The 10,682-nt window shown below is 38.7% G+C and overlaps 2 pseudogenes; one reads left to right on the forward strand and one right to left on the reverse strand.

Annotated features, from left to right (window-relative positions):
- Nucleotides 1-10,682, forward strand: part of LOC112062670 (RNA/RNP complex-1-interacting phosphatase-like) — a 114,335-nt pseudogene that overhangs the window by 19,500 nt on the left and 84,153 nt on the right.
- LOC112062668 (RING finger protein 11-like) lies at nucleotides 6,443-7,220 on the reverse strand (annotated as a pseudogene).

A 10,682-nucleotide genomic window follows, 5' to 3' on the forward strand; every position in this document is an offset into this window, starting at 1 on the left:
TGGGGATTTTTAACATTTTTAATTGTTCTGACATTAGGCCTGTTGTGTTTGGTAACATTAAGGTGGAAATGTCTGATGGTGCTAATGGAGTATGGTGTTTTTCCTGTTTATGGTCACAAACAATTTAGTTGAGTTTGGAAAGTGATTTTTGTGAGAAATATGAACTGAACTAGCTTACTTACCTCTTTTTAAAAAATTTGAATGGAAAATACATAAAAAGATAAAAATGTTCTTTTGTCCTATTTATTGGTTGAGAGGTGGAAGAAAAGGTTAAGACTCTCAGGTTCTTAGCGTATATAAAAGAGAAGACAAAAAGTAAAAGTTCAGAGTGGGACAGATCCCTAGAAGCAAAACAAAACAGAGTGGACCAGAAGAGTGGCTTCCGCATTATATGTGTTTAAGATATTTTTGCTGCTTTTACACTTTGGTGCAAGTGGTGAAGAACACTACCACCTCGTATCCTTATCTTCAGACAGGAAGAACTGAAAAGGCTGGTGTTTTCTTGTTTCCACTTTGAGATCTACTCTGTTGATAGTAGGTCTTAATAGCATCTGAATTTTAGGGATCCACTTCCCTTTTTCTAGCATCTAACTATCAGAAGGACCGTGGTATTTTCAATGTTTTAAGGCTGTGGAATCTTTTGTCTTTGGAACACCACTGACCCACATGAGAAAGTGTTCATTTGTCCTCTTCTAAATTTAGCCTGAGAAGCGTGCACTTTATTAAATAAACCTAACAGACAGTAAATATTCCATGTATATATAAAATGATGCACATATATACATAAAACAGGGAGTAGGGGAGAAGGAATAGAGATGGAGGTGGGAAGATAGGGGATAGGAGGTGAGAGAGAGAGGGAGAGACTGGAATTTCAAGATAAATTTTCATTGTGTAACCTGGTTGCTTTATGCAGGTACTAGCTCTTAAATATCTTAAGCCCTATTCACAGATCTTCCCTGTACTTTAGCTTTAAACCTGGAGAGGCTTGGCCTTGCCTGTGATAACCAGGGTGTCTAGAAAGGAGGGAAATTATCTGATGTGTGTAAACTGTAGTCAGAAAAATGTTACATCTTAAGATGTTAGGGTGCAGCTGCCGACCTACTCACTTCCTCCAGGCTCCTTTGTGTGTGTTCTGTCTGTTCCATGTGGGCTAGAAGAACCTTACAAGTGCATGAGAACATGTTTGTAAACCTTGATTGTTCACATGTTATACCAAGTGTAGTCCATTGCATATGCTGACTCCTCTGTGGGTCTTTGCATGCAGTGGGCTAACTTCACCATGCTCTCTGCCACTACAGTCTCAGGACCTTAGTTATGATCCATTGGTGGCTTCCTCTGCTCTAAGCCCCTCCCACAGATGTCAGGCTCACTGATAATGAGGAGGAGAGTCTACTATCCACTCCCTAGAATTGGTAGAGACTCAGAAAATAAATTGTTTTAGTAAACACCGAGAGCCTTATAGGTTTGTTGTTAGGGCACGGGAATACAGAGGTGACTAGAAGTCTTTGTTCAGTAGCAACTTACAGTTATCTAGGAAGGGAAACATGTAGTGACTATAAGTGGGTTAATTATAATAAAAGAATCAAGTGCAGCAGGAATATAGAGGAAAAATTGAGGAAGGTCTGACTGAGGAGACAGCATTTGAGCTGGGCTTGGGGGAAGAGGATTTTGCCAGAATGAGGAAAGGACAGCCCAGGTATTGGGAACAGGTACAAAAGGCACAGGGCTTGAACTTGTGCTCTGGAGGGGCAGCCTCTGGTGTGACTAGAGGTTAGTGTGATAGGGCAAAGAATTCATACATTCATTTTCAGCAAATATTTGTATAACACCTTTTAAGTTGAAGGCACTGTTCTAGGAAGTAGGAACAGAACAAAGTTCTTGCCCTTACATACTTTGCATTCTAGTGGGGGAGAGAGATAAATAAATAAGTAAATATATGGAGTGTCAAGTGGTGGTAAATGCTTTGGAGAATAACAAAGCAAGATGAAGGGTTGAGGGGATGTGGTAGGTGATCAGGGAAGTCCCCTCTATTAAGATGTCGATTGAGCAGAGCCTTGAAGTGAGAAACAAGCCATTGGATATCTGGGAGAGTGGAGATGGGTTGGGAGGGTGTGTTCTGAAGCAGAAGGAATAGTAGGTGCAAAGTTCCCTGAGGCACGACTGTGCTTGGCATGTTTGAGGAATAGTAAGGAGGCCAGTGTGGCTGGACAGGGGAATGTGAGTGAGGGCAGGGCAGTAGAGAATGGGATCAGGGAGGCTGGCAGGGGAAAGGAGGGAGGTGGATGATGTAGGTCCTTGTAAGTCATAGTTTCAACTTATAATTCAGTTGGAGAGACAGACTGATATTTGTTTATAAAGAGTTCTCAATGCTATGTTAAAAACTTGGGCTTTATTCTGTGCTAAGTGAAGATATTTAAGCAACAGAGCAATCCAGCCAAGTTTATATTTTAGAAAGATAACATCTTCCATGTGGAGGATCAGTTGAAATAGAAGACATTGTTAGAATTGTAGGGTGGTAGTAATCCAGGCAGGAGATGACGAATGCTAGACACCACCTAGTCACAGACATACCTTTGCAGAGATCAGCTACATGTTGTTGTTTTTTATTTACTTTCTTGTATAATTTTTTTTTTTTTTTTGTGGTATGCGGGCCTCCCTCTGCTGCGGCCTCTCCCGTTGCGGAGCACAGGCTCCGGACGCGCAGGCTCAGCGGCCATGGCTCACGGGCCAAGCCGCTCCGCGACATGTGGTATCCTCCCAGACTGGGGCGCGAACCTGGTTCCCCTGCATCGGCAGGCGGACGTGCAACCACTGCGCCACCAGGGAAGCCCCTCTTGTATAATTTTTTAAAGGGCTGTGGCATAGTTGGAAAAATCTGAGGCTCGATTCTGGTCTTTTTTCTGTTTGCCTGCTGTGCAGCTTCGGCTTACGTCTCAAGCCTTACTTTTTCACTGTGAAATAAGAACGGTGCTACTTACCCGAGGTCTCCACAGGCACATAGACCCGTGGCGTGTGAGGAGCAGTGAATGAGAGAAGGAATGGAAGTGCTTTGGGACCCCAAGAGCCGTTCAGAAACCGTTTGTTCTTTTTTTTTTTTTTTTTTGTGGTATGCGGGCCTCCCTCTGTTGTGGCCTCTCCCGTTGCGGTGCACAGGCTCCGGACGCGCAGGCTCAGCGGCCATGGCTCACGGGCCCAGCCGCTGCGCGGCATGTGGGATCCTCCCAGACCGGGGCGCGAACCCGGTTCCCCTGCATCGGCAGGCGGACACGCAACCACTGCGCCACCAGGGAAGCCCCCGTTTGTTCTTTTTAATATTGAGCATAAAAAGTGAAGGCATTCCATTTGTTTCACTCAAAAACAAATTCTATTCTTCTGATAGCCTATTTTTTTTCCACTCCCTTTTTCTATAGTCAAATCAGTTCCTGATGGGCATTCTCCAGTCCACACTATTGCAACTGATTGGAGGCTATGCAAAATTTCCCAGAGACAATGAATTTTGACTTTATAATAGTTAATTCTTCATAGTACGTTCCTGCAAAAACTCTTTTCTTCAGATTTTTTCCTTTTCAGGATAGTGGTAGTGTTGTGGTAACTAATAAATGCTACACTTCAGAAAATTGTATAATTTGTTTTTAGTGTATCTACTTCACTTACTTAATTCCATATTCCCTGTTATGTCGACAGATTTATTGGTGTCCACTGTACCCATGGTTTAAACAGGACTGGCTACCTCATCTGCAGGTGAGTTGCCAACCCCAAGAGGCAGACCATGTTTAAATTGTTCTGTTTACAATAGTAATGTAAGCTAATGTAAGCTGAATGCAAAAAATGCAGTCAGAGAAATGTATGAAGTGGAAGGCAATTTTGCCCCCTACTCAGAGGTTACCACCAGTAATAATTTAGCACATATTTTTTCAGACGTAAAAATGCAGATATAAGCATATCCGATGTTCCCTTGGTATCTGCAGCGGGATTGGTTTTAGGACTCCCCATGGATACCAACATCCTCGGATGCACAAGTCCCATATGTAAAATGGTATAGTATAGTAGGCCTTCCATATCTGCAGGATATGGAACCGTTGGATATACAGCACTGTACATGTGATTTAATTGTATAGTATTTAGACATTCTGGTTTATAATTCAATATATGGTGGACATCTTCCTAGGAAAATATTTGGAGACGTCATTCTTATTTATTTATTTATTTATTATTTTTTCCCTCCAAATTTGCTTTATGTAGTTGTATATAAATTAATGAACCAAAACTTCAGCAAGATACATGTAACAATTTAATAGAACCTGATACTCTAATTCTTTCAGTTTTTCTCAAACTCATCATGGGGTCTTAAGAAAATTAACCAACATGCATACTACTACAGTTAAATGTCAAATCTTTGAGTTCTTATGACATACTAAATTCTTGTATAATGCACTTATGAAGAACCCTTCAAGAGACTTGTGTTTTGTATGTAGAAAAGTGTTAAGAGTCAAATATTCAACTCAATGTAAAATAATAAGAAACACTTCTGATTTGTTAGGTTGAGATTGCTTCTCCTTTTACTAATGAATGATTTATTTAGCTGTAGTATCACTGAGTTGAACAAATATGTCACCTTCGAGTACATAAGGAAAAATAAACACATGCTAAATGGGTAAAACATTACAACTACATCTTTCCTAGACCGTCTCTACTTGTAACACTTCAGAAGCTTAGAGATTCAGAGTGTTCTTACATTAATTGCAAGCAAAATATAAAGGAGAAAGTCCTTCTTTTTTGAGATCACAACTGTGAAGTCGTCATTATACAAATTCTGCATTTGTGTGCAAAACATGAAACACATTTATCTTAATTCTCCCTGCTTAGAATTGTCAGTCAACTAGCAGGACTTTCCTTCCAAGAAACAGAGACTGAGATGTGTTTTATATAACTTCAATAACCTCAGCACTACAATAAGAAGACATGCAGTATCCTTTTGCTGTGGTTCAAGACAACAGGGAAGGAGGTCACAGGAAAGAATAAATCAAATTTGCTACAACTGAGAAACTTTTCTCGGTTTAACCATGGTGCAACTTTCATTTTTACATAAACATGGTGGCATAATTCAAGCTTAATAAATCAGAATTCTTAATGTTGAAAATTTACCTTGACTTTTAATTATCACCATATTAACAACCAAAATAATTAGATGAAACACATAAGAAAGGGTAATGTTAAACCCCACTTTACTAGAGTTAGTTTCTGGACACGTTAACTCATTTTTTTACTAGAAGAGGGACAGTGAATCTCAGTTTGCTTACAGCTAGGAGATCACTTTGAATTCTGCATTTCTCAACTGCACACAGATACAGTACTTGTAACAGGTTATAAATAAACTGGTTTTCAAGCACAGAGCCAGCCCCAACAGTAATAGTACACTATTTAAAAAGACCTAAGGCAATGAATTCCATTTCCAATGGAAAAAAAGAATCATATGGTCTTGGACAAACAATTCTGAATGGTTTACTTAACAGTCCCTTAGTAGTTCTTCCTTGCTCGTAGAACTTTATGATTTTTTTGAGGAGTGAAGCATTCAGCTTTAGTGGATAAATCCTTGTTAGGCTGAGACAATCATTATATCCCTCTTTGCCATGAATTGTCTTATGAATGTTCATATCAATCTGTTTAGGAAAATGAGTAATTAGGGGAAGGCTGTTACTGTGCTTATGAGAATATTTTTCTCTGAAAAATGATAAATATGCATTAGGAAAATGACCATTTGGACTCTTTTTCTGCTTCCTCCTTGTTTTGTGAGAATTTGACACTTGGTTTTACAGCAGCCATCTTGTGACCCTGAGATGATCATATGCCAATAATGACAAATGGTAGATTAGAAAGAACCAGCAAAGACAGAAAACAGCAACATCAATAGTAACAACAATCACAGCAAAAGAACAATGGGACCTTAACTTGTGGAGTTCCTATAAAGTAAAAAATAAATGCTGTATGTTTTTCTAAAAAAAAAAGAACTACGCAAACAAGCTTAAAACTACTTTTTTTGTGCCAGTGTTATAAAATGTAGCTTTAAATAAAACCTTGACCCAAATGCCAGCAACTTCAGAAAAGAATTTGGGTAGGGGGAAGAAGAAAGTTATCTCACTTAGGAAAAACAACCACTATCTTTATCCTAATCTTCGACACACAAGTGAAACATATATAGCTGCTGTAACACTTTACACATTTCCTATGTACTGGAGAAATAACAAGATCTAAATACAATTGTATTTTTAAACACTGGGTGAAGGCTTTGCATAAAAATAGCATCCTACTTTTCCCCCTAAATTTCTAAAATATCACTTACTTTTCCCCAACATCTGCAGCCGTCCAGGAATTTTTAGGAAACTTTCATGCATGATCTTAATTCTCAATCCCTGGCTCTTTAGGCTCAACGACAAAAGATCAAAACCACCAAAAATGATGGTTCACTTGAAGTCAGGTGAGAGACACTGGCTCACTTAGTCTCGTAGGACAAAAGCAGTGCTGCATCAACTGTCTCCATGCAGGAGGGGCAAGTGAAGGATCTCATCAGCCAGTCGTCTGTACAGCCCAGGTGATCTGCATACACAGCAGAAATCAAACTGGGTTCGCATAAACAAAGTCCATCATACAGATCACCCACTCCCGGATCTTTTTTTAAAATATTTGTTTTATTTTATTTATTTATTTGTTTTTTTGTTTGCACCGGGTCTTATTTGCAGCTGGTGGGCTCCTTAGTTGTGGCATGCAAACTCTTAGTTACGGCATGCGTGTGGGATCTAGTTCCCTGACCAGGGAACGAACCCAGGCCCCCTGCATTGGGAGTGTGGAGTCTTTAGCCACTGCACCACCAGGGAAGTCCCCCGGATCCTTTTTTCTGATCCATTTCTTCCAGGGTCATAAACTCCTTCAGGCTGATGCTGTGTGAGGCCTATTCTTTGAGCTATCCTAATTTTCTCCTCTCAGCTGAGTTGCTCGGCAAGTCTGGCTAGGTGTTGGATGATAGACCAAAACTGGAACTTGATCCAGATATGGCAGCAGCAGCTCCTGATCCAGCTCCGTCCCCTTGCCAAAGCTAGCCCAGTCAGACTGAGATTTGTGAGGCAGGGAGATGTCATCTGAAGTGCGGGACTTAAGGCAGTTCCCCATCTTCCGGGGCTTGAGTGTGTGATCTGTGTGCTGTTTTGACAGTCTTCCAACCTCATTCTTTTTTTTTTATGAATTTATTTATTATTTTTATTTATTTATTTTGAATTTTTAAATTTACTTATTTTTTATACAACAGGTTCTTATTAGTTATCTATTTTATACATATTAGTATATATATGTCAATCCCAATCTCCCAATTTCCTTGTAGTTTTGATTTGCATTTCTTTAACAATTAGTGATGTTGAGCAGCTTTTCATGTGCCTCTTGGCCATCTGTATGTCTTCTTTGGAGAAATGTCTATTTAGGTCTTCTGCCCATTTTTTGATTGGGTTGTTTGTTTTTTTTATTAGTGAGCTGCATGACCTATTTATATATTTTGGAGATTAATCCTTTGTCTGTTGATTCATTTGCAAATATTTTCTCCCATTCTGAGGTGGTCTTTTTGTCTTCTTTATAGTTTCCTTCGCTGTGCAAAAGCCTTCAAGTTTCATTAGGTCTCATTTGCTTATTTTTTTTAAGGCTGCATTGTTCCTTTGCTTACTGATGAACATTTAAAAGTCAGAAGTTTTTGGTATTATAAAACGTCAAAGTAATGCACATTCCTGTGTGAACATCTTTGAATATATATGCTTTGTCTCAGTTAACTTCACTCAGAATGGGACTTCTGCATCAAAGAGTTTATACCCTTATGTTTTTTGTGGATGTTGCTACACTGTACCAATTTATGGTTGTTCCTGCAGGAAATACTTATTGAGCATCTGTTATGTTTAAGTACTGTTCTGGGTGTTAGCAAAAAGACTTGTGAAATTTTGTGAGTGAAGAGACTTGACCTGCCCTTTGTGAATTCTAACAGTCCAGAGAGGGAATAGATATTCAATAATCATACTCTGCATGTAGAATTACAACTCTGACAAGTGCCAAGGAGGAGGGACATGGTACCATGAGAGCATATTTTAGGGAGGATTTGGTCTCATCATGGAGATTAGAGAAGGTTTATTGAGGGATGTTTCAGCTGATATCTGAAGGATGAGTAGGTATTAACCAGATAGGGACGTTGGGGAGAGATTTCTGAGCATAAGGAATAGCAAAAGACCCTATAAGAGGAAAGCATATGCTGTGTTGGAGGAACTGGCCAAGAAGGTGGGGCTTTTGGTGGAGCATGTCATTATAATGGAGCTGGAAGTGTGGGTAGGAGCTCGATCATGCAGGCTTATGTTTAAGGTTTCAGACTTTAAGAGGAATAGAAAACCATTGAACTTTTTTTGTTGAAGGTGAGTGTGTGGAACATACCCAATTGCATTTTCAACCTATCGTTTTGCTACCGAGTGGAGAATACACTGCGGGGAGAAAGAGTGGAAGCGAGGAAACAAGTTAGGAGACTTTTGAAGAAATTGGGCATAATGGTGGCTTGGACCAGGGTATGGTGGTCTATTTGGTGGAAAGATGTGGACAGATTCTAGAGGTATGTAAGCAGTATCATTGTTAGCACTGGTGGTGGGTTGAGGATGAGGGTGAGGGAGAGCTGTCAGTAATGGTGATTCCTAAGTTTCTGGCTCCTATGGTTGGTTAGATAGGGTTTTTTAGATATGATGTTAATATTTATCCTAATTTGTCTTTTGTTATTTGTTGGTTCTTGATGAATACTCTGTCATATTAAGTCTCCTGCTTTGAGTGTACAAAGCATTTTGACTGAAACTGACTGTTGTATGTTATCAGATAACTTTTTAACATCTGCCAGTTTGGTCCTGTATTTTATTCTCTTTCATTCATTAATTAACTTGTATGAATGTAAATAATTATATTAATAAATTTTCTAAAGTTGCGTTATCCTTGCATCCTTGGAATAAAGCCTTTTTGTAGTCATGGTATATATCATTCTTTAATAATTATTGATTAGATGTGCTGATATTTTCTTAGGATTTTTATATCTATATTTGTAAAGCGAAATTGGACCTTTTTTTGCTAAAACTTGATTTTCTTTTCTTTTTATTTACAAATGACTCGAATTTTGTTGTTTTGTAGATATTTGATTGATGTAGAAGGCATGTGGCCAGATGATGCAATTGAATGTAAGTATAAGGGTTGTCACTACTTTTCCCGTTTTATAAGTTTTGAAGGTAAAAGTGTAGGGGAATTTCTCAAATTTTGGAAAAAGAGAAAAGTTTGTAATTCATTTGTTCTGACATAAGATAGCCTTTTACCAAAAGTTTATAAAGGAATGTATCTGGATATAGCGAGATATAACAGCCTGAATAATTAGTCAGTGGATTTCAGCATTTTTTTTCTTTTTAAAATTTATTTAATTAATTTATTTATTTTTGATATTATATCCACTGCACCACCAAGGAAGAACCTTTTTCTTTCTTTCTTCCTTCCTTCCTTCCTTCAAAGCTCCATGTCATTTAAAATACATGACTTCTTACTAAAGATCTCCAGTTCATATAACCAAGGGGTTTATAACTTCTCCTTTAAAAGTTATATTCCTGTATTATTGAATTTAGTGGTTTAGATTTTGTTTTAATGTTTAGAAGATTTCAATTTATTTATCAAGAACAAACAAAACATAATGTAAAAATAGTTTTCCAGAAACTATTTCCATCATTCTCTTCTTCCCTTTCTCCTGCAGACTGGTGTTTTATCTTTACAGGTTCTCCATCATTCCATAAGAAAGCTGCTCTTCTTCTGGTTTCAGAAGAGATGGTGAACAGTGGTAAAATATCCAGTTTACCTAAATTTCTCGAGTACACTTCAGGGAGCGAATGATGGGGTGGGTTGTTGGGGCAGAGTGAGAGCTACAGATTGTGGTGATTCTGAGAGTCATTCACAAAAACTACTGGGCTGTGGTGAAGGGAGAACAAAAATAAATCAGGTTCCTGCTGGTGGACAGGAAGCCAAAGTGAAGAAGAATGGTGCGTAGCTGGACTGTGTAATTGGGCCCATAAGTGCTGTGTCTTCTGATGGTAATTATAAACAGAAACCAAATAATAATTACTAATAACATGTAGGTGACCAATCCTTGAGAGCTGAGGCAGAGAGAAGGAAAGATGGCATTATACCTTGTCTCTGGTTCATTGAGTTTCCCAGGCTGATTTGTGACCAATCTTGGGTGAAATCATAACTAAATCATTTTTGCTAAGGTGATCAGCTTTCGTGGGGTCCTTTCTCTGCACTCTGTCCAATGATAAAGCCCACTGGTTTGCGCCTCCTGGAAAACAGTTATTCCAAAACAGTATAAGTGAAGCATTGATGAAACAGCCATGAAGAACATGTTTCCACATGGCGTCACACCTCCTTTTCAAAGTGCTTTAAAACTTTTTTCATCCAAAAATCAATAACAGAAAAGGATTGGGATCAAATCCCGTACAGACGTAGTGAAAGATAAAAGAGAATAAGGAGCAGAATAGCATCTCTTCAGACAATAAAATCAAGTTGGAAAAGACAGGTCCACAAAACAGATCAAAACTGTAACCTGTTATTTCACAGTGGGCTAAAAGATGTTAGGAAAAACAATGCAAAAG

Source organism: Physeter macrocephalus, chromosome 18, assembly GCF_002837175.3.
Source record: "Physeter macrocephalus isolate SW-GA chromosome 18, ASM283717v5, whole genome shotgun sequence".
In the NCBI taxonomy this organism is placed as follows: domain Eukaryota; kingdom Metazoa; phylum Chordata; class Mammalia; order Artiodactyla; family Physeteridae; genus Physeter; species Physeter macrocephalus.